Source organism: Girardinichthys multiradiatus, chromosome 2, assembly GCF_021462225.1.
Source record: "Girardinichthys multiradiatus isolate DD_20200921_A chromosome 2, DD_fGirMul_XY1, whole genome shotgun sequence".
Classification (NCBI taxonomy): domain Eukaryota; kingdom Metazoa; phylum Chordata; class Actinopteri; order Cyprinodontiformes; family Goodeidae; genus Girardinichthys; species Girardinichthys multiradiatus.
The window spans coordinates 10704765-10728405 of record NC_061795.1 but is presented as its reverse complement, the minus strand read 5'-3'; the positions used below and the strand labels follow the sequence as shown (position 1 = coordinate 10728405).

General features: G+C 41.1%; 1 long non-coding RNA gene across 1 annotated transcript; it reads left to right on the top strand.

Annotated features, from left to right (window-relative positions):
- The first annotated feature begins 3286 nt into the window (after positions 1 to 3286).
- Positions 3287 to 4215, top strand: LOC124861544. Its single transcript, XR_007036662.1, has 2 exons — positions 3287 to 3374; positions 3787 to 4215. It is a non-coding gene; the product is annotated as an uncharacterized LOC124861544 (long non-coding RNA).
- The last annotated feature ends 19426 nt before the right edge of the window (positions 4216 to 23641 follow it).

Sequence of the window (23641 nt, the reverse complement as noted above, 5' to 3'; positions counted from 1 at the left end):
TCTTCTGGTGGGGGCAGTAGCAGACAGCCAGTTGCACACGCAATTTCCTCATTTAAATGGGGCAGTCTACACCTGTTATCCATTGAACACTCAATGTTTGAAGATCGCGCACAACACACCAACTTATTGCACGTGCAATTTTTTTTTTTTTACAAGCAATTTAGCACTTCTTATTTGGGATCTTTGAAGATCAGGGCCTAAGTGCGCAGCGTCTATCCACAGGCTGCATTGGGGACGACACACGTGTGAATCTCTTGATCTCACTGGCCAAGTGCAAGACTGCATTTTTAAAGAAAACCTTGGAAGTGTGGTCTGCTCTGTGTGCAACCGGTGACCGTAACCTAGCCAAAAGTACGACTAGCTGCCTGAACCTGGTTGTCTGAGCTCCTACACAAAGAATTTGAGAATAGATTCCCCAAGACACAGTCTCTCTGATTACGTCAACACAGAAAATTTTCCCCACCGTCCGAAGAACACGGTATTGAAACCGCAGATAAATTGCTAAATTGTGTCTTTGTTATCCCAGTTGCCAATCCTAAAACTAAAGCTCTGCTTATGCTAAGATGGTAGCCATCATTAGTTATTCTGTGTTTATCACACAGGTCCCTCTGTTTGCCCTGTGATCGAACATAGCATGCTGCCAGCGCTTATACACATTGATATTTGTATTAGTAGTACTTAAAAGTACATGTGGGACTTATAGGGGTTGCTAAATAGAGCCGCAATTTTCTTTGCTGTTAACTGGTAACGCTAATTAACTTTGCCAACTGTCCATTTGTTCGTCATCTTTTGAGTCCATAATTATTTTTACCACTGTCTTGTAGTCCATCACTCCATTCAGTCAGTTACTGTGATGGCTAGTTAACAACATCAAGAATCAATTGTCGCAAATATTATTTATTTTTAATTCAGCAAATAGTTTTTTTGATATTCTTTTATTGATTTCTTTTTATTTTCCCTTTTGCTTTGCATCGTGAACTGGTTATTTAAACACCTAGCAATTGTCATTCTTTGTTAGCTTTTAGATCTAAAAGACCTTTAGACATAACTATTTGGGCTCATTCCCTATTCATTAAAACAAACCTTAGTTCTACATACATATGTATTCACATTGAACTATGATATCAATGCATCATTTTATTGGTTTAAGTTTTATTCTTGTTATTTACATTTTTTTGGTAATTTATTAGTTTCCTTATCCATTTCAGTTTGCTTAGTAGTGAAATAGTTTCTTGGGTGAAATCTTTTAGCTTGCAGTTGAAGTATTTTATTAAGAAATTCTTGTATTTTGGAGAGAAGTTGTTTGGGTTTATTCTGTATATGTGTGCAGAGATTGCCGTTGTTAGGACCCCAGCCATGGGTTACAACATTAAAAGCCAGTAAGAATTTTTCTGGAACTTTCAAAATAAATTGCATTAACCTACTTCCAGCTCAGCCAGGAATAGGAACAGGAGTAACAGCGGATTTCCCGTGAGGTCACTGTTTGAATAAAAACCCGCGTTCTAACAAACAGATCTCTTCCACACAGATATACTTCTTTGTCTCGCCTTCCAGCGGAGCTAGAAGGCGAGACAAAGAAGTATGTCTGTTGCTGGCAAGCAGACATAACTATTCAACTTGGATCCAGAGTGACTACGATTACATGCAACAAAGTTAAGCAATGATTTGCTGTTTGAGTATCCGGCATTCATTCATATAAAGGGTGTAATGAGACAAGCTTGACTTGGCTTTTCTTCTGAGTCCTCCAGAAGCAGCCCTAATCGAAGTGGATTTCTCCACGGCCTGGAAAAGAAGGCCGGGACCCCATCATAGCAAATGCTGCCCCGCTGCATCGTGGCCACTCAAGGAGCTGAACGTGCCTTTGTTGTACGTTTTGGCCGGGCCAGCTAAAAGCCGTGGCCCACAGCTATGGAGGTTAGCTGCAAGTTAACCCTTTTGCACAAAAGTGGATGTTTTTCCTCAACGCCCGGGACAACTTCTCCCCAGCACGGTTTATGGAAGAGGTAGTGTTTAGGCAGAGAAGATTAGTTTAGAGTTAAATGATCTAAATAATGTTCGTTTAATGGCATTTGCTTTTGTTTGTGTTGAGAACCTCAGTAAGTAGTAGCAGCAGACAAGCACTCAACTAAGGATATGTTCTGTGTTGTGTTTTTTTTTTTTTAAGTTAAGACAAACTTTATTTGAAGGGTGGTTTTTAAACACAGAAGATCGGCCATAATGTGCTGTCCACGCTTATGCATTTCGACTCTTTTATTATTGGTATTTTAAAGGCATGTGTTTGATTCTGGTAACCAGCTATAAGGTAAGGTAAGTTTATTTATATAGCGCTTTTCAGTAACAAGACCTTCAAAGCACTGTACATGAGGAAGAACAATTACCATACAATCACAAAGAAAACAAACATAGAAGGTAGATAAAATTAATAATCCTTTGGGTTTTACTGGTAAGAGCTGGTTCTAAACCAATCTTTCTAAATAGGTAATTATATCATTAAGTCCTCTACGTAAGGGAAAGCATCTTGTGCTAAGAGAGAATGATCCTTGGGTTCGCTGGTATAATGCAGTTGTAGTCCCATAATAACATTAATTTGCATTAATTGAAATTTGACAAAGCAATCATTGAGTTCTGACTAAGAAATACAGTTCAGTTCACAGATGAGGGGGGGTTGCTGGGGCAGAGTGTCGTATTTACAGAACATCCAGGAGAAATGTTTTGATAAGAAGACTGTGAAGGTCATATTGGGGCGCCTGAATTAGACAAACAATAAATGTTCTGGTTCAGGCCAGCTGTGATTTTTCGCTGCCTTCAAAGTCTTACTGGCATTCCCAATTTCAAATCCAACTAGCCAAATTTCTGGTACTTTCAGAAGATCTTGAGCATACAACTTTCTCCAAGATTAAATCATATCACCTTTGAGTCCGGGAAACGTAGCCAGCCTGCGATTCTGTTCAAGGATCGCGTCCAGCTTGCAATTCCGCTCTCTTAACATTTCAGTCTGAGTGTTGAGAGCTCTATAGATCCTTTCAAACATCCCAGGCAGCTTTGGAGTGCTTTGAACAGCTGCCGATGTTTTACAAATCTTTTGATAAGCCAGGTAACCGCCAACTCCAAAATGTAAAAATCCTGTTATCAGAAATCCAATTATGTACAAATCTTCCACGTCCTCGACTGACATTATTGTCAGACACATGTAACCCAGAAAGAAACTCAGGAAAAAACTGCCCTTAATCCCGCCTTTGCTGCTCCATTGGTTGGAGTGACAGTTAGTCACACAGTGCATTCAGCCAATCACTGCACCTGAAGTGGTTATTCAGGCCTGCTCCAGCTTTCCCAATCAGGTGTGAGGGGGAGAACTGGAGACAAAGGAGCTACAGGTTTGTGCTTCCAAACAATTAGTTAATCTCTTTGTTTGTTATGCACTTTTAAACTCACAATATAAAAATCATGTAGATCTGAATACCCAGTGAGCTTGGAGCCATGAAGCTGTCATGCATTGAACTATATATGGAATTGATGAGTAGTGAACACAATGTTCTTTTGTTTGTTTAGCATGTTGGTGGTGGTAGCCGATGCTAATTGTTTGATCATCAATTGTTACATGATATAACATTTACTTCTTAAATTTAATATATGTGTGTTTAAGATAATGAGATAAATGCTGATATCTTTATTTTGTCTTAAAAATTTGATTGTGGATATAATTGCATTTATTTCTGTATGTAATTGGAAAACCATCTAGTTAACTAGCAGGCTGTTAATTTACTGGTCCTGTTTAATTCAATACAGGCCAGTTGACCCTTTTTAGGGTTAAAGGATGGCGAGCTTCTGACAACTGGCTGGGCCAGGAGAACTTGAAATTCACTCCATACTGGACTGGTAGGAGGCTGATGGTCCACAGTATTTCCCCCTCCTTCTCACTATACCGACACACAATCCATTATTCATCTCTTCTTCATTGGGAGCAAATTGCACTTGGACATTTTCATCTTAAATATCTGGATAATCAGACCATGAACTATTTAAATATGTGTCAGTCAGACATTGTGCTGACCGGAGGGGAAATTTAGGATTTTCGTGCACATTCATATGGAAGATCTACTGCAGTACTGTGTATATATATTTTGTATTTATTGTTGGGTTCTATGTATGTTTTGTGTCTTGTGGTGTTCACTTTAATTTTCTCTTCAATAAAATACATGGTATTGAAAGCAGTTATTCTTTTGCATTGTTTTTATTGATTACTGACAACAGCTCCAGTAGATGAATTTAGTCTTCTGATGTCATATGCTGTCTAGTCCCTTGGTACATTAAGTAGTGCTACACACACAATCTTCCACTACTGCCAGGAATCCATTGCGTATCCGGAGAAGAACGTCTCATCTGGACAAGAGGGTTCCCCTTTATCCTGTCTTCCCGTCAAGACAATTTTATCGATTGCGTTGAAAGACCAGCTGACCAAATCCATAATGAACAAATTAGGAGGATATGTGAATAGAGGCTCTAAGAAGAACATAGACAAAAAGCTGAACCAGGGCAAAAATGGGGGAGGATCAAGGAGAGAGTGGAAAAGTGTCTAACCCCACCGAGAGCAGAAGAGAAGAGCTAACAAAAGAAGCTTATAGCTTTTTTTGTTTGCTCGCCCACTTTATGAGTTAGCTGAAGATCATTTACCCAGAAGGGTTGTTGGTCCTCATATTTCCTTAAATATTTTAATATATCCTTAATAATTTTTTTAATATTACTTTAATACATAAAAGGCAGTTAATTCAACACCATTGAGAATTAGTCATCCAGAAGGTTGGTTTTATTCAGCAAATTATTCTTTAAAATGTTATTTTATTAAAATAATGTTTAATCTGATCTCACATTGTGAATGGTTGTTTGAAGATATACTGTACCAATTATTGCCTAAGTTAATTCCAAGACTAACTTAACGTCATTTCCAGATTCTCCAAGATAATCCTTGGTTCTCAAACCAAAATCACATTGCATGTTAATGTTGCTTCACTCTTTTGGTCATAGTTTTCAACCATCTTTGATTCACTTATTTATATTGTACATAGCCCATTGGTGTTCCTTATTCTTTCATTTTGCTTGGTAGTTTAGTTGGGTTGTTTTAGTATGGTAAAGAGTTTGTTGATTAAAATATATTTGACTTTGTGTTTACTATTTTTGTTAATAAATTCTTGTTTTAAGGAATTGTGTGAATTCATTCTGTGTGTACAGAGTTTTGCTGTTCAATAACGCCAGAGCTTGGCTCATTCCTTTCAATTTTGTCCTAATACCATCACCTTATTGGGCTGGTATTCACAGGACAACCCTTAACAGAATAATATATTGATATTTGTAATTACAACACCATTTAAGAACTCCAGTGAGAAAATGCACTCCATCTATTGTTCTATAATACCACACCTCACCAGACGGGTATTCATAAAACAATACCTGACTGAGTGTTGATTGGTTATTTCTGATAATCTGGTGGTGGCCAGACTTAATGTTGTAAAAATTAATGTTATGTAAAATTATTAACTTTGCTAATAATGATCTTTGACACTTATTAATGGTTAAACCAAACCTATTGTTTCACAGCACACGTAATAAGGCACACAAGTTTCCATGCCCTGACCTGTTCACCACCCATCTCCGTGCGGACCCAGCCTGGGTGGATAGCCGTGACCAGGATGTTATGGATCTTCAAGTCTTCAGCTTGACAACAAGCCAGCATGTTCAGTGCTGCCTGAAACATCAGAACAGTCATACACACTATATTGCCAAAGGTATTTGTCTATCTACTTTTACATGAACTTAGATGACATCTTATTCTTTATAAGATCCAATTTGTTGATGGTTCCACTGTTGTCAGCAATAGCAACCTTAACCATTCTCTAAACATCTTCACAAGGTTTAGGAGTGTGTTCATAGTTAGATGAAAAAACCAGAACTGCAGTCTCTGCTCTAATTCATTCCAAAGGTTTTCAAGAGGGTTGAGGTCAGGACTCTGTGCAGGACAGTCAAGTTTTCTCCACACCAAACTTTATACACCTGCAGCCATGGAAGTGATTGGAACACCGGAATTTATTCAACCAATAGTTTTGGCAATATAGTGTATATGGTCCTGCAAAAGAATTCATACACTTTGAACTTTTACACAGTTTGTTACATTATAAACACATTTTAATTTAACAAATAATTTCCGTAATTCCACATTTCGTTTGATTCGTCCGAAACTATCACATTTAAATGTTTCAGCTTATTAAAAAAAATTCCAGACAAAGATAAAAAGGGTAAAAAGGCAGCTTTATAAAAATTATGATTTTGGTTATTATGGGATAAAAGCTATCAGAACCAACCCCGTGGGTTAAACTTTAAATTAACAAAAAGGTTGAGTTCAGGGTGTGAAACAACCTGATAATTGCGAAATTTGTAGAATTAACAAATCACTTGAACATAACTTTTATTACATAGTATAAAAAGATCTTAATAAGCTACACATCATGTCAGAATCTCAAAGTCATTGGTGTTTATCAGCCTAGATTTGTTTCCAAAGTAATTTCTAAGGCAGTGAGACCCCAGGGAACCATAATGAGATCCATTACCTTGCTGTTCCTGTACGAGTGCATCTGTGCCATCTCAAATGTTTCTGGACATTTCTCCATGGATGAGATAAGAGTGGATATGTTGATGATGGCTGACCTTCTGCAGGACATTTCATCACCTAATATGAAAAGATGGAAAATAAAAACATGCATCAAATCCTAAAATAGTGATTATAAGATATTCTCCAGATGAGAGTTCCTAACTCGTATGCAAATAAAAAAGATACTACCTTGGACCTTTGTCTTTGCAGCTCTCTGAAGGAGGGAAAGAAACACCTGCAAAGATGGAAATGACAGAGCTGGTTTAAATTTGGGCTCCATAGGCGCTAAACATTTGTTTTAAAACATGTGTTTTATAACAACTACATGACTGTGGGAGACAGGTTTGTTATCAGCTTTAAAATTTAAATCTGAACCAATGATTTGTTCAGCTGAACAACATTTTATTTATTTTGCTTTGGATTTTTTTTGTGTGAATTTAATAACATACAGTTAAACCACATATTTACATACGCTGTCTGAAAAGACAACTGTGCCACTGTCTGACAGTAAATCAGACAAAACCCTTCCTGTATTCAATGCCACAACATAGAGTAACACACAGACAAAGAGATCATTTGTATTCCAGGGTCACAAAGCCAGCAGTCATTTGGTGAGGGGCAGGGTACACCCCACTACGGACAGGTCGCCAGTCCAACACAGACAAATCTTCAAACTGCGTTATGATTTCCCTGCAATATAATATACCTTAAAACAATTTGGGAAGGCCCAAATAATGATGTAATGGCTTTGTAAGCTTCTGATAGTGTAATTCACAACATCTTAGTTAAATGGAGGCTCACTTGTGGATGTATTTCAAGGTCCCAAAAATCACAAAACAAAATCAAAACATCTTGTTAAGATGCTGACTGAAGCTAGTAAGTGAATGTCAATATCCAATGAAATGAGTCCTGTACTGAGGGGCCACTCAGAGAGGAAGAAGCCATAACTTTTAAAGCAACATAAAAAGCCAAATTACACTTTGCCAATGCAGTCAGGGAAAAAGTCCTTAATTGTTGGAGACATGTGGTCTGATTAGAATAAAATTGAATTATTTGGCCATAATGACCATTGGTGTGGAAGCTTAAAGCTTTGTTTGATTAGATTAAAAGTGTTATTATTGTTTTTACCATTATAAGATGAATTCTGTGAAGAATTGTTCACTCTGAGTAAACATGCAGGCCTTCTGATAACAGTGTACACTAGGGAAAAGTTCTTGTCTTGAGGAATAATGGATGGGCTTGTTATTGCAGTTCAGCCAGGTCAGTGTGACATCTATTCAGCAGTCCAGTTTAGCTCAGGAATGAGGAGTTGACCAAAATAATGAGAATGTTATTGTAAACTATCACGTAGGTCAATCTGATATTTTCCAGATGTTGGGCTGAAGTTGGATTCCCGGAACCCCAACTGAGATTTAATGTTGTCGACGCCAAAAACGTTTTACGTAAATGAGTATGATGATTCCAATTGGTCAAGAGGAACCCGATACACATCAATGCTTTGTATCTGTATAAAAACGGCCCTTTAAGGACTGAAAAACAGGGATTCTTGGGATTTTGATGAAGATGTTTTTGTGCGCTGTAAGAAATAAAAGTTCCCTCCCATGAAGGCTGAGAAGAGAGATATTTCTGAGTTCTGTGTTAATTATTTTAGCTCAGTGATAAGACCGCCACTCTCCTACTTTGGCAAGTTTAGACAAAAGAGGTTTACACAAAAGCTTTGGAGCATTTTTGTCGAAGGGTGAAACTTATTTAATTGCATGTTTTTTTTCGGATTTTTAGCACGGTCTTATTTTTTTGCTTCATTTTTATTTCTAAAGTTTTTAGTTTGTTTTATTGGTTGGTTGCACCCTCACAATGGACTACCTATCAGGAAGCCGTTAGAGGTGGGTTAGAGGAAATGGCAGACAGGTAAAACATAAAGGATCCCTGCCCTAAGAAGGAGAGGAGATCAACAGGAGGCCATGCTGAGGAGGTCACGTTGAAGAGACCAGCAGGTGCAGGGTGAGCTAGAATACAACAAGCAGGGTGAGGAGGGCAAGGGCAGCAGCAAGGGACATGGAGCAGAAGAAAGCCATCAGGAGGAGCAGCAGGAGTGGTGGTGGCTGTTTTAGCAGAAAAAAGCAGCTGACCCCAGGGCTCTGCTCTCGTGAGTGAGTAAGTCATTTCTTCCTTCAATATAGTTCATGAGAATGCCCTGTGCCTTGTCTTTTAGGAAATGCCCCTCATGTCTTGCGTTTTAGAGGTGTGTGTCTACTCCAATGCCCTTTAAAATGGTTCGGACAAATCCTCTTCCTTCTGGGACCAAGCAAAGCTGAACGTTTAGCTTTTTAGAAATGTTTACCTGTGGGTTTTTGTTGTTTTATTGTAATCTTTTTATTGTAACTTTAAGCATTCTTATCAGCCTCAATTCACATTTTATCTGTTTCACCTGATTTTAAGGAACTTTCACATCGCCTGGGTTACAATTTGCTGCAGGGGGGACTAGTGCACTTCACAGAATTGATGGCATTATGAGGAAAGAACATCACAAGGAAATATAGAAAAAAACATCTTAAGACATTGGACAGAACATAAATGCTTGGGCACAAACAAGGTTGGGGGGTATCTAATTACAAACAATGGCATTGTGTGACTTAAATACCCAGCGGCAATATTTAAGCTCCTGATTTCTCATTCTTCACTGCCAGATTTTTCTATTCTCCTGCCATAAACTCTGTTTCTCTGTTTGTCAACCTGTTTTCTACCCATGCTGTATGCTGTGTTCTCGTTGTACCTCGTCACTTATACGTTTTATTATTATTCTGTTACAAGTCCATATCTGCATCTGGGTCCTTCTCTAAACACCAAACATAACATACGGGCAATTTATTAAGGAAGCCGGAGTATCCGAAGTGCACCTACACATGCATGGGGAGAACATGCAGACTCCCTTTAGATCCTAGGCAAGTGTTACATGTCTGCTGGACTGTGTGTTTTTCTCTCCCCCGCCCCTTGTGTCTCCTGTCTCTCACAGGTTCAGACTGCAGGGTGATGCCAATTTGCCTTGATTGGCTTGAGGGAGCCGATCAGGCAGCTCTACATAAACTGCTCACCTGTAGGGCAGGGGGTGTGGCTTCACCTGGCTGGCTTTTTGGCACATGCTTTGTTCTCCATCGTTGTTTCAAGGTTTGTGGTGCGCACAGGTTGTTCAACCCTTTTGGGGTCCGGTTTTTGAAAAGAGAAAAATAAATCCCATTGTACCACACTTACAAAGACTATGACATTTTATTGTGGTTGTCCTGTGTGTTCTCCCTCCTTCAACTTGAGGGGGGGCCGTAACAGCCAGGATTCAAACCTAGAACCTTCTAGCTGCAAGGCAACACTGCAAACAACTGCTCCACTGTGCAGCACACCAAAGAAAATATGTAATTACACAACAGTTACTTTTAAAACTATTGATAATTACAGTTTTGATTTTTCTATGAAAAGCAAAGCAGTATGTTCATTTACATAATTTTTTAGAAGTTATTCTGATTGTATTTCTTTGGCTTGTAGACTGGTGCTTACAGGTTACATTTCCAACTTCATCACGGAATGCTGCACAGCTACGTCCCACGTATGTTTGTGGCTGGTGCCATCAAGCAGGCATGGTGAAGTAATGAGAGCAGCATCATTTAATGATGGTGTTACATGATATTAAGAGTAATAATAAGAGTAACGTTTGTTTATATTAAATATTGTACCTCTAATATTTGAAACCTAATGCCAGAAAATACCTGTGGTGACAGGAAACATCCTGATATAGGGAGACAATCTGAATGCAAATGGCTGTTTATTGTCGGGATCTGGGAGTCTATCTGTTCTGCCTGCTGCTAACCTTATTCGTCCAGCAGAGGGTGCCGGAGCTGCAGGAGGAAACTGGACAGGTATCTTCCATCTACTGATTGCTGTGAACGCTACTTAAGCCGAGGCTACCAGCAACTCTTCGCCTGAGTGTTGTGCCAACGTGGTAACCAGCTCAAGCCCTGCTTAGTCTTAGTACTTTGATCAAGCTTTACGATTTTTTTTTTCTGACCGATTTCTCGTCTCGCTTTGGATCCTAGTGTTTCTGATCTCGGATTCTGCATGCTCTCCACTACCAAGACTTCAGTTAGATTCGAGACTGGGTCAGACTAACCCAGCAGAGAATCTCAGTAGAACTTTGTCTAAACATTCAGACCAGATCCACTCTCACGATTCAACACTTCGCTCACTTTCAGAACAACTCCAACAGACCAATCACCAACTAGATCATATTGCTTCTATGCTCCAGCACTCCTTACGCCTTCAGACCTCCGTGTCCATTGAGGGCGCTGCGGCAGCTCCAGATTCACAATGACTTCCGCAATCTCGTGATGTCACTTCCCCCAATCCGGAGAAATTCTCCAGTGAAGTAGGAAACTGTAGGGGTTTTCTATTGCAATTTAGGCAGACTTTCTCCTCAGAAACAGACCAGACTAGTGTCTCTCGCCAGTTATGGGCACTGAAACAGAAGAACAGGCCTGTCATTGAGTTAGCCATAGAATTTCGTATGCTAGCAGCCGCCTCAGGCTGGAATGATAGTGCCCTTAGAACAGCTTTTTTCCAGTTTTTAGATGAGCCTCTGAAGGATGAGTTGGCCCTGATTGACGAGCCTTAGACCCTCAATGGGCTCATTTTGTTAGCTACACGGATAGACGCTCGTATGCATTAGAGAAGGAGAGCCCGTTCTGAGCGTTTGATGGTTCGTTCCTCTCTCCCTGTAAACACTCTACCCACTGCTAGATCTCTTCCTCAGGTAGTTCTGCCTGAACCTGAACCCATGCAGGTGGGGCATACTCACCTGACCCCTGAGGAGAGACCATGGCGCAAACAGGGCAACCAGTGTTTTTACTGTGGTTCTTCTGACCACCTGCCCAACCTGCCCCACCCAGCCAAAAGACAGGGTCCATTAGTGCATTTGGGGGAGCTAACGGACCAGTCTAATGATTTTGTAGCCCCCAGGTTTACATTACCAGCCACCTTAGTTGTTAATCAGCTCACACAGAACTCGTCAGCACTCATTGATTCCGGCAGTAAGCAGAATTTAATCGATCGGGATTTGGTAGAACAGGCCCAGATTGAGATAGAGCCTCTTACCACGCCTCGTTTGGTTTCAGCCTCAGATGGCCGGAGGTTGCATAGGACTACACATAAGACCAAGCCTATAGAACTGGTTCTCTCCGGGAATCATAGGGAAATGATTTCCTTTTTTGAGTTTCCGATTTCTCAAACATCTTTAGTTCTTGGTTTTCCTTTGCTGCAAAGACATAACTCCCATGTAAACTGGTCCGAGCTCCGCATTGAAGCCTGGTCTAATAACTGCCACTCCACCTGCCTTCAGTCAGCCCTACTTGTTAGGGTCTCCCCAGAGTCTAGTACTTTTGGTGATGACATCCCTGATCTCTCCAAGGTCCCGCAGAGTACCATGACTTAAGACTAGTCTTCAGCAAAACTAAGGCTCTCTCCCTGAGAGAACAAGAATAATCCTAGGTTTCTCTTTAGTACAGTTGCTAAACTTACACAGAGTCATATCTCTGTTGAGCCATCCATTCCCTTAGCTCTCAGCAGTCATGACTTTATGGGATTTTTCTTAAATAAAATTGATTCTATTAAAAATAAAATCTTTGACATACTCCCGAAGATGATAACTTCATCCTCAGCAAGTGAGACAACATTGGAAATACCTGCAGAACCTGATCTGTGTTTGGACTGTTTTGATCCTGTGGAGCTTCCTGAGTTATCAGAAATATTAGCTTCATCTTAACCTTCAACTTGTATGTTAGACCCAATCCCAACCAAATTATTTAAGGAAGTGTTCCGTCTGATTACCAGCCCCATTTTAGGTATGATTGACCTATCCTTAGTAAATCGATATGTACCACAGGCTTTTAAAGTAGCTGTAATTAAACCTTTACTTAAGAAACCTTCGTTTGATCAAGATGACGTGAAAAAGTACAGACCTATATCCAATCTTCCATTCTTATCTGAAATTCTTGAGAAAATAGTTGCTAATCAAATGTGTGAGCATTTACACAGCAATGACCTGTTTGAAGAGTTTCAGTCAGGCTTCTGAGCTCATCATAGCACTGAAACAGCTCTGCTGAAAGTCACTAATGATATTCTTATGGCCTTAGATAATGGACTTGTGTCTGTACTTGTCCTCTTAGGTCTCAGTGCTGCATTTGATACAGTCGATCACAATATTCTCTTAGAAAGGCTGGAATATGCTGTAGGGATCAGGGAACAGCGCTAGGCTGCTTTAAATCTTATTTGTCTGACAGATTCCAGTTTGTTCATGTAAATGATAAATCATCTCCAGGGTTAATTGTGGAGTACCACAGGGTTCAGTACTTGGGCCAATTCTCTTTACTATATACAGGTCCTTCTCAAAAAATTAGCATATTGTGATAAAGTTCATTATTTTCTATAATGTAATGATTAAAATTTAACATTCATATATTTTAGATTCATTGCACACTAACTGAAATATTTCAGGTCTTTTATTGTCTTAATACGGATGATTTTGGCATACAGCTCATGAAAACCCAAAATTCCTATCTCACAAAATTAGCATATTTCATCCGACCAATAAAAGAAAAGTGTTTTTAATACAAAAAACGTCAACCTTCAAATAATCATGTACAGTTATGCACTCAATACTTGGTTGGGAATCCTTTTGCAGAAATGACTGCTTCAATGCGGCGTGGCATGGAGGAGATCAGCCTGTGGCACTGCTGAGGTCTTATGGAGGCCCAGGATGCTTCGATAGCGGCCTTTAGCTCATCCAGAGTGTTGGGTCTTGAGTCTCTCAACGTTCTCTTCACAATATCTCACAGATTCTCTATGGGGTTCAGGTCAGGAGAGTTGGCAGGCCAATTGAGCACAGTGATACCATGGTCAGTAAACCATTTACCAGTGGTTTTGGCACTGTGAGCAGGTGCCAGGTCGTGCTGAAAAATGAAATCTTCATCTCCATAAAGCTTTTCAGCAGATGGAAGCATGAAGTGCTCCAACATCTGCTGATAGCTAGCTGCATTGACCCTGCCCTTGATAAAACACAGTGGACCAACACCAGCAGCTGACACGGCACCCCAGACCATCACTGACTCTGGGTACTTGACACTGGACTTCTGGCATTTTGGCATTTCCTTCTCCCCAGTCTTCCTCCAGACTCTGGCACCTTGATTTCCGAATGACATGCAGAATTTGCTTTCATCCGAAAAAAGTACTTTGGACCACTGAGCAACAGTCCAGTGCTGCTTCTCTGTAGCCCAGGTCTGGGGAATGCGGCACCTGTAGCCCATTTCCTGCACACGCCTGTACACGGTGGCTCTGGATGTTTCTACTCCAGACTCAGTCCACTGCTTCTGCAGGTCCCCCAAGGTCTGGAATCGGCCCTTCTCCACAATCTTCCTCAGGGTCCGGTCACCTCTTCTCGTTGTGCAGCGTTTTCTGCCACACCTTTTCCTTCCCACAGACTTCCCACTGAGGTGCCTTGATACAGCACTCTGGGAACAGCCTATTCATTCAGAAATTTCTTTCTGTGTCTTACCCTCTTGCTTGAGGGCGTCAATAGTGGCCTTCTGGACAGCAGTCAGGTCGGCAGTCTTACCCATGATTGGGGTTTTGAGTGATGAACCAGGCTGGGAGTTTTAAAGGCCTCAGGAATCTTTTGCAGGTGTTTAGAGTTAACTCGTTGATTCAGATGATTAGGTTCATAGCTCGTTTAGAGACCCTTTTAATGATATGCTAATTTTGTGAGATAGGAATTTTGGGTTTTCATGAGCTGTATGCCAAAATCATCCGTATTAAGACAATAAAAGACTTGAAATATTTCAGTTAGTGTGCAATGAATCTAAAATATATGAATATTAAATTTTCATCGTGACATTATGGAAAATAATGAACTTTATCACAATATGCTAATTTTTTGAGAAGGACCTGTATGTGCTTCCAATAGGTCAAATTATCAGGCAGCATAGAATAAATTTTCACTGTTATGCTGATGATACTCAGCTTTACTTATCCATAAATCCTGATGAGCCCAACCAGTTAGATAGACTACAAGCATGTCTTGAAGACATAAAAACTTGGATGACTTTAAATTTTTTGCTTTTGAATTCAGACAAGATAGAAGTTGTTGTCTTTGGACCGGAGTCTTTAAAAAAGAAACTCATTAGTCAATCAATTAATCTGGATGGCAATAAATTGACCTTCGGTACCTTGGTGTTATTTTTGACCAGGACATGTTATTTAAATCCCATATTAAACAGGTTTGTAGGATTTCCTTCTTTCACCTCCGGAATATTGCCAAAATTAGAAATATCCTATCCAGGAGTGACGCTGAAAAACTAGTCCATGCATTTGTTACTTCAAGGCTGGACTATTGTAATGCTTTACTTTCAGAATGTCCACAAAATACAGTTAAAAGTCTTCAGCTGATTCAAAATACTGCAGAAGGGGTTTTGATGAAAATTAAAAGATAGATCATATTTCTCCTATTTTAGCTTCCCTTCATTGGCTCCCTGTTGAATCCAGAATAGAATTTAAAATTCTCCTCTTCACATATAAAGCCTTTAATGATCTAGTTCCATCATACATCAGAGATCTGATTGTTCCATATGTTCCTAACAGAGAACTTTGTTCTCAGCCTGCAGGTTTACTGGTGGTTCCTAGAATCTCTAGAAGTAGAATGGGAGGCAGATACTTTAGTTATCGAGCTCCTCTCTTGTGGAACCAGATCCCAGTTTTAGTCCGTGAGGCAGACACCCTGTCAACTTTTAAGGCTAGGCTTAAAATTTTCCTTTTTGATAAAGCTTATAGTTAGAGTGGCTCAGGGTATCTTCCTTATTTTTTTTTTACCTCTGCCTCCCTCCCTGTTGGATGGAGTATGGGGGAGTAAGGTTTAGCCTAAACTGGCTCAGTTATAGTTTAGGTGCAAACACACCCTCCATTTCGGCTACCTGTATGACCCCTTCTCTTTTCCAATGGTTATAATCAGTCTGACAGAGAGAGGTATCCCAATCCTTGTGGTTTTTAGTATAACAATGGCCATCACTGGGCTCTAGAAGGACATTATTTATTATTTTACTTAGTGCCGCTACACGTGGCCCGTTCTGGGGTGGCCGGGTTCTGGCCGGGCTCTGGCACTCGGTGGTTTGATCTGGCCTCTCTGGCGGCCCCTTTGTGGGGTGCCTTAAGACGACATTGTTGTAAATAAGCACTATATGAATAAATAAACTGAAATTGAAACTGAAACTATCTCTGTAGTTATGCTGCTATAGGCTTAGGCTGCTGGAGGACATAATGACCACTTTCACCCTCTTCGCTACATTCTCACACTACTCCAATTTTACAGTATTTGCTGTTATTTCAGTTTTCTCTCTTTTCTCTTCCTGGAAGCTACACCTGGCCTGACTCTATGTCTACCTGTGACACCATTCTGGAGAGGGGCATTGTCCAAGTTTCTGCTGGCAACACCTTAATGCTCACCTTCTACAGATGATCCACTTGGCCCTGTCTTTCAGTGTTTAACCCTTTCTCTTTCCTAGATATAGCAATTGACTGAGCTTTTACTGTAACTAATTATATGTGCTCTCTTTCAGACTCTAACCGTGAAAACTGGCTCAACGTTTATCTGTTCTTTCTTTCTAGAGGAAACGTCTAAAGGAGCTACATCCACTAACATTTATTTTTCCTTCCCATAGAAAGTACTCGTGGATCAAAAGGGAGTTTTTCCTCTCCACTGTCGCTACATGCATGCTCAGTATGAGGGATTGCTGCAAAGTCAACGCCAGTGACTGTCCACTGTCTCTACATGCTCATCCAGGAGGAGGGAATGCTACAAATCTCTGACTCGATGCAATCTGCTGGGTTTCCTTAGATAGAAAAACTTTTTATCCAATTTGAATAAATAACTGAATCTGACTGCACTGTTCAGTGGTTAGGATTAATTTGAATGTACAGTGCCTTGCAAAAGTATTCGGCCCCCTTGAACTTTTCAACCTCGTGGTATCTACTATAGCAATACCATAGAGTTTTTTTCCTTGCCATTTCTTGTCACTCAGGCAGATTGTATGAACAGGAAGCACCAGAGAGAAAAAGCAAAACATCAATTTTAAGGCTGTTATTTTGGATTAGTGATTATCAGTGAAGTACTGGAACAAAACATATCAGAACATAGCAGCCTAAATGAAATGAAATGGTCAAATTTCACAGAACTCATGGTCAAATGGTTAACTTTAGTGAACAGGAACAGCTGTCTGGTCAGAGGTTATGTCAGGCTGTAAAACTAAGCCCAGACCTGTATCCCTCTTATCCTGCTGAATGATTTGCTTTGAATATGTTAGAAAATCAGAGTTGCTCATATTGTGGAGTTACAATCACCTGGCCGGACAATGAAAGGTTTACCAACTTACCAACTTGGCAAAGTAAAATGCTTTCCCGTCCATTTGCAGATATGGCAGATCAAGGCAGTATCTCAGCTGCCTTCCAGGCTGTGAGCCGGCAGATCGGACCCGCTGGGTTGAACCTCCTCATCAATAACGCTGCTATCAACAAACCAGTTGCACCAGCATCAATGTCATCCACCAGGAAAGAGGACATGATGGAGGCGTACGAAACCAACGTTGCTGGACCGTTCATCCTGGCAAAGGTTATTTCTTTCTTAAGATCTGTTTACTTTTATAGATACAGATGAAATCAAAACTGAAAAGTGGGGTCTGCAATATTATTCGGCCCCTTTACTTTCAGTGCAGCAAACTCACTCCAAAAGTTCAGTGAGGATCTCTGAATGATCCAATGTTGTCCCAAATGACTGATGATGATAAAAAGAATCCACCTGTGTGTAATCAAGTTTCCGTATAAATGCATCTGCTCTGTGATAGTCTCAGGGTTTTGTTCAAAGCGCAGAGAGCATCATGAAGACCAAGGAACACACCAGGCAGGTCCGAGATACTGTTGTGGAGAAGTTTAAAGTCGGATTTCGATACAAAAAGATTTCCCAAGCTTTAAACATCCCAAGGAGCACTGTGCCAGCAATCATATTGAAATGGAAGGAGTATCAGACCACTGCAAATCTACCAAGACCCGGCTGTTCCTCTAAAGTTTCATCTCAAACAAGGAGAAAACTGATCAGAGATGCAGCCAAGAGGCCCATGATCACTCTGGATGAACTGCAGAGATCTACAGCTGAGGTGGGAGATTCTGTTCATAGGACAACAATCAGTCTTACACTGCACAAATCTGGCTTTTATGGAAAAGTGGCAAGAAGAAAGCCATTTCTCAAAGATATCCATAAAAAGTCTCATTTACAGTTTGTCACAAGCCACCTGGGAGACACACCAAACATGTGGAAGAAGGTGCTCTGGTCAGATGAAACCAAAATCAAACTGTTTGGCCACAATGCAAAACAATATGTTTGGCGTAAAAGCAACACAGCTCATCACCCTAAACACACCATCCCCGCTGTCAAACATGGTGGTGGCAGCATCATGGTTTGGGCCTGCTTTTCGTCAGGACGGACAGGGAAGATGGTCAAAATTGATGGGAAGATGGATGGGGCCAAATACAGGACCATTCTGGAAGAAAACCTGTTGGAGTCTCCAAGAGACCTGAGACTGGGACGGAGATTTATCTTCCAACAAGACAGTGATCCAAAACATAAAGCCAAATCTACACTGGAATGGTTCACAAATAAACGTATCCAGGTGTTGGAATGGCCAAGTCAAAGTCCAGACCTGAATCCAATCGAGAATCTGTGGAAAGAGCTGAAGACTGCTGTTCACAAACGCTCTCCATCCAACCTCACTGAGCTCGAGCTGTTTTGCAAGAAGAATGGGCAAGAATTTCAGTCTCTCAATGTGCAAAACTGATAGACATACCCCAAGCGACTTGCAGCTGTAATTGCAGCAAAGGGTGGCACTACAAAGTATTAACGAAAGGGGGCCGAATAACATTGCACGCCCCACTTTTCAGTTTTTTATTTGTTAAACAAGTTTGACACATCCAATAAATTTCATTCCACTTCACGATTGTGTCCCACTTGTTGATTCTTCACAAAAAATTATAATTTTATATCTTTATGTTTGAAGCCCAAAATGTGGCAAGGAAATATCCTGTCCAGGAGTGACACTGGAAAAACTAGTCCATGCATTTGTTACTTCAAGGCTGGACTATCCAAATTGCTGCAGCAAGAGTTCTGATGAAAATTAAAAAGAGAGATCATATTTCTCCTATTTTAGCTTCCCTTAACTGACTTCCTGTTAAATCCAGAATAGAATTTAAAATTTTCCTTCTCACATATCTCCCTTAATGATCTAGCTCCATTATACATCAGATATCTGATTGTTCCATATGTTCCTAACAGAGAACTTTATTCTCAGACTGCAGATTTACTGGCGGTTCCTAGAAGTAGAATGGGAGGCAGATCCTTTAGTTATCAGACTCCTCTCCTGTGGAACCAGCTCCCAGTTTTAGTCCATGAGGCAAACACCCTGTCTACTTTTAAGGCTAGGCTTAAAATTTTCGTTTTGGTTAGTTAGAGTGGCTTAGGTTATCCTGAATTAGCTCTGTGTATGCTGCTATAGGCTTAGACTGCTGGAGGACATGACCATTTTCACTCTCTCCGCTACAGTCTCATACTGCTCTCCAATTTTACAGTTTTTGCTGTTATTTCAGCTTTTAAATTTATGTTCTCTCTCTTTTCTCTTCCTAGAAGCTACACCTGGCCTGACTCTGTATCTACCGGTGACACCTTCCTGGAGGGGGGATCGTCCAAACTTCTGCTGCCAACAACTTAATGCTCATCTTCTACAGATGATACACTTGGCCCTGTCTTTCAGTGTTTATGAATGGATGGCTCAACAGAGCTATGACTCTGTGTAAGGTTTGCAACTGTACTAAAAAGAAACCTAGGATGATTCTTAATCTCTTCTAGTAATGATAAATAACCTATTCTAGCTTGGTGAAGTGTCTTTTTATATGTTAGGTTATTTTTCCAGATTAAGTATGAGTCCTCTAGGTGTGTAAAGCTCCATTTTCTCTCCAACACTAACATTGTGCGTTAAAGTATGTAGCCCTGAATTAAACCAGGGAGCCAGTTTCCTATGAATAATTGTCTTTTTTTTCAGGGGGGCTACATTATCTAATGCAGCACGCAAAAAGGAAGTAACACTATGAACAAGAGAATCAATTTGAGAAGGGGAAGAAACAAAATTATTGCCCTCATCTGTGTTTTTCTGTGATAATCTGGGAAGTCAAAGTGCACATATTTACCAGCCAAGTGGTTCAGTGGTGCAGTGTGCCTAGAAAAATTATGCAAAACCGCATGTGATAGGAATAGAGACCTATGGCCGTAGGTGAGGGTAGGAATGTAGACCGACCGGTAAATCAAGAGCTTTGCTTTTCGGCTCAGCTCTCTCTTCACCACAACCGACGGGCACAGCGTCCCCATTACTGCGGCAGCCGCACCAATCAGTCTGTCGATTTCCCGCTCCATTCTTCCCTCACTCATAAACAAGACCCCGAGATACTTGAACTCCTCCACTTGAGGCAGGAACTCCCCTCCAACCTGAAGAGGACAAGAGACCCTTTTCCGGTCGAGAACCATGGCCTCGGACTTGGAGGAGCTGATCTTCATCCCAGCCACTTCACACTCGGCTGTGAACCGCCCCAGTGCATGCTGTAAGTCTTGGCTAGAGGGGGCCAGCAGGACCACGTCATTTGCAAAAAGAATAGACGAAATCCACTAGTCCCCAAACCAGACCCGCTCCGGCCCTTGGCTGCGCCTAGAAATCCTGTCTATGAAAGTTATGAACAGGACCGGTGACAAAGGGCAGCCCTGCCGGCGTCCAATATGCACCGGGAACCGGTCCGACTTAGTGCAATGCGGATCAAACTCCTGCTCCACTTGTACAGAGACCGGATGGCCCCCCGATTCCAACCTCCTGGAGCACCCCCCATAGGGCACCACGAGGGACACAGTCAAATGCCTTCTCCAGGTCCACAAAACACGTGGACCAGTTGGGTAATCTACCATAAACCCTCGAGTACCCTGCAGAGGGTATAGAGCTGGTCCAGTGTTCCACGGCCGGGACGAAAACCACACTGCTTCTCCTGAAGCCAAGGTTTGACTATCAGCTGGACTCTCTACTCCAATACCCTGGCGTAGGCCTTACCAGGGAGGCTGAGGAGTGTGATTCCCCTATAGTTGGAACACATCCTCCGGTCACCCTTGTTATGAAGTGGAACCACCACCCCAGTCTGCCAGTCCAGAGGCACTGTCCCTGACTGCCACGCAATGTTGAAGAGGCATGTGAACTGTGACAGCCCTACCACATCCAGAGACTTGAGGTACTCAGGGCAGATCTCATCCACCCCCGAAGCCCTGCCACCACAGAGCTTTTTAACCACCTCGGTGACTTCAGCCTGGGTGATGAAAGAGTCCAACATTGAGTCCCCAGCCTCTGCTTCCACCAGGGAATGCGTGATCGCAGGATTGAGGAGATCCTCAAAGTACTCCTTCTACCGCCCAATAATGTCCCCAGTTGAGGTCAGCAGCTTGTCCTGATGCCAAGTGCACTGATGAACACCCTTATGTTTGAACATGGTGTTCATTATGGTCAATCCATGACTAGCACAAAGGTCCAATGATGAAACACCACTCTGATTCAGATCGGGGAGGCCATTCCTCCCGATCATGCTTCTCCAGGTGTCACTGTCGTTTTTCATGTGGGTGTCTAAATCCTCCAGCAGCATAACGGAGTCCCCTGGAGGGGCACTCTGCAGCACCCCCGACAGGGATGCCAAAAAGGCCGGGTACTCTGCACTAGCGCTCGGCCGTACCGGGCGATGTGCCTCGATTTTATGGTACTCATGAAGGTGTCTTGAACTGCTCTTTGTCTGACCCGTCGCCTAGAGCCTGTTTGCCATGGGAGACCCTACCAGGGGCATTTAAGCCCCAGACAACATAGCCTCTAGGATCTTTCGAGCACTCAAACCCCTCCTCCACTTTAAGGTGGAGCTCGCACATACTCAATTTTGTCACACTATAATGTTGGTGCGTACTTAAAGGGCGTTTTTAGGGTCTTGATATTTTGGGGGCTTTAGCCCAGAACCCTTCTTCCTCCTGTTCTCTCTTTAAAAGTTGCCCTTTACAGTCTGTTTATGCATATTGACAACTATGTTTATTCCTTCTGCTACCTGCTAGGTCAAGTGAGCCAATTAGTCAGAAATACTTGGTCACACCAGCCGACGCTAGCTCTCTCTTAAAGATTCGCTTCGCACATACAAGGTGCATTACGGTAATGGAGCAGAAAGGATGCCGATCCTGGCAACGGTTGAGAAAATAAGAGGAAAACAGGAAAGTAACTTTTAGAACATTTATATTATGACATTTTTACAACTTTCACATACATGTTTTACGTTAAAAAAATTGAATATTTAATAATTTCAGGATGTTTGGTGAACTAATACCTACTAATGCTCACCAGTATAGGCATTTGTGTTACTTTCAGGAATGTATTTCAAACTCATGAGAGGTGACAACACAATCTCTTCAGATTATATTAAAGGGTCATCTATACTATAACCAGAATAAATATTTCATAATATTACTGTAGAGTTTTGGAGAAATAACGGAATATAGTATGTTACATATGCTTCTATTGATTATCAGAGGTATGTCCAGCACTCTGGATAAGTAGGTCAAACTGGTTTTGTCGCCTCAGTCTGTTGTTTTAGTTTTAATTGCTTTTGTTTTGTCCTCAGGCTGTAATCCAGATGTGATCCTATTATTGGCCAGTTGGTGAAATCCAAACTCGCTGGGTGTTTCAGATCTGGTCTCCCTTTTGGCTTCCACTGAGAGCTAATAGTTGCTCTTTTCTGAAGGTCCTCCTAAATCTGTCTGATGGAACTTCATGTGTTGGTGGATAGTTATATGTCTTCTGTAGAAGGTTTAATATTTTCTGGGAAATCTTCTGTTGAGAAAAGAGACATAATCCTTGCAGTCTGCTACAACTATCTGCTTTCAGCAGAGAGAGGTTTATTTAATCAAACAAATCTCATAAAATTAAAATCCAAAATACAGAAAATAGAAAAACATTAAAAAGTGGAAATTAGAAGCACAGAACATAAAAAAATGGAAAAAGGCAGTAAGCAAGCAAAGTAGGAAGCAGGGAACAGAGCAGCAGCATGCCTCTGCAACTGTTAATGCAGATAAGTATGAAATAGACACTAAGAATGAACCCAAAAGAGACTGCATTTAAACTGAAACAAGCTTCCTGTCAACATCATTATGACATTCTAGATCTGACAGGGTCAGGCAGGGATCCCAACTTCTGTCCTGGATTTTTGCCAGGGGCTCACAGGAAGCAGAATCTGAACATTGTCAAACTCCACAGTTTTTATGATTTGAACTGTTGCCTGCAGGCAAACAGAACCGACACAATAAAAAGAACCACCTGACTGCTGCCTGAGGCTGTTCAAATGCAAAACTGCTGGTACGATTACACACTTTATACTATTGTACTTATTTTAAATGTTTATCTATTTCATGTGCTTATGTCTACTTGATCTATTTTATATTTTGCATATTTGTAGTTTATTTATTTAATCCTTTTTTATACTAATCAGTTAAAACAATATGTTAAGTCAACCTGCAAACCGACTACATATCCTAACTGGGCATAAATCCCACCCACATAATTAGGATTAATGTCCAGCTGTTGTATGTAGAATCTCTGGAGTAGGATGGGTGGGTGTCAACTGCCAGGCCTTACAGTTTAGCTGATTAACCATAGAGCACAGGTTAAATCTGACAACGAGGAATAGCCTTGGGTCAAACAGGGTCAAAGTTGCCAGGCTGATTTAACATTATCCCATAGAAACAGTATCTTTTTTCTATGATCTACACAATACTTCAGTTGATGAATAAGGGCACAAAAAACAAACATGACAACATTC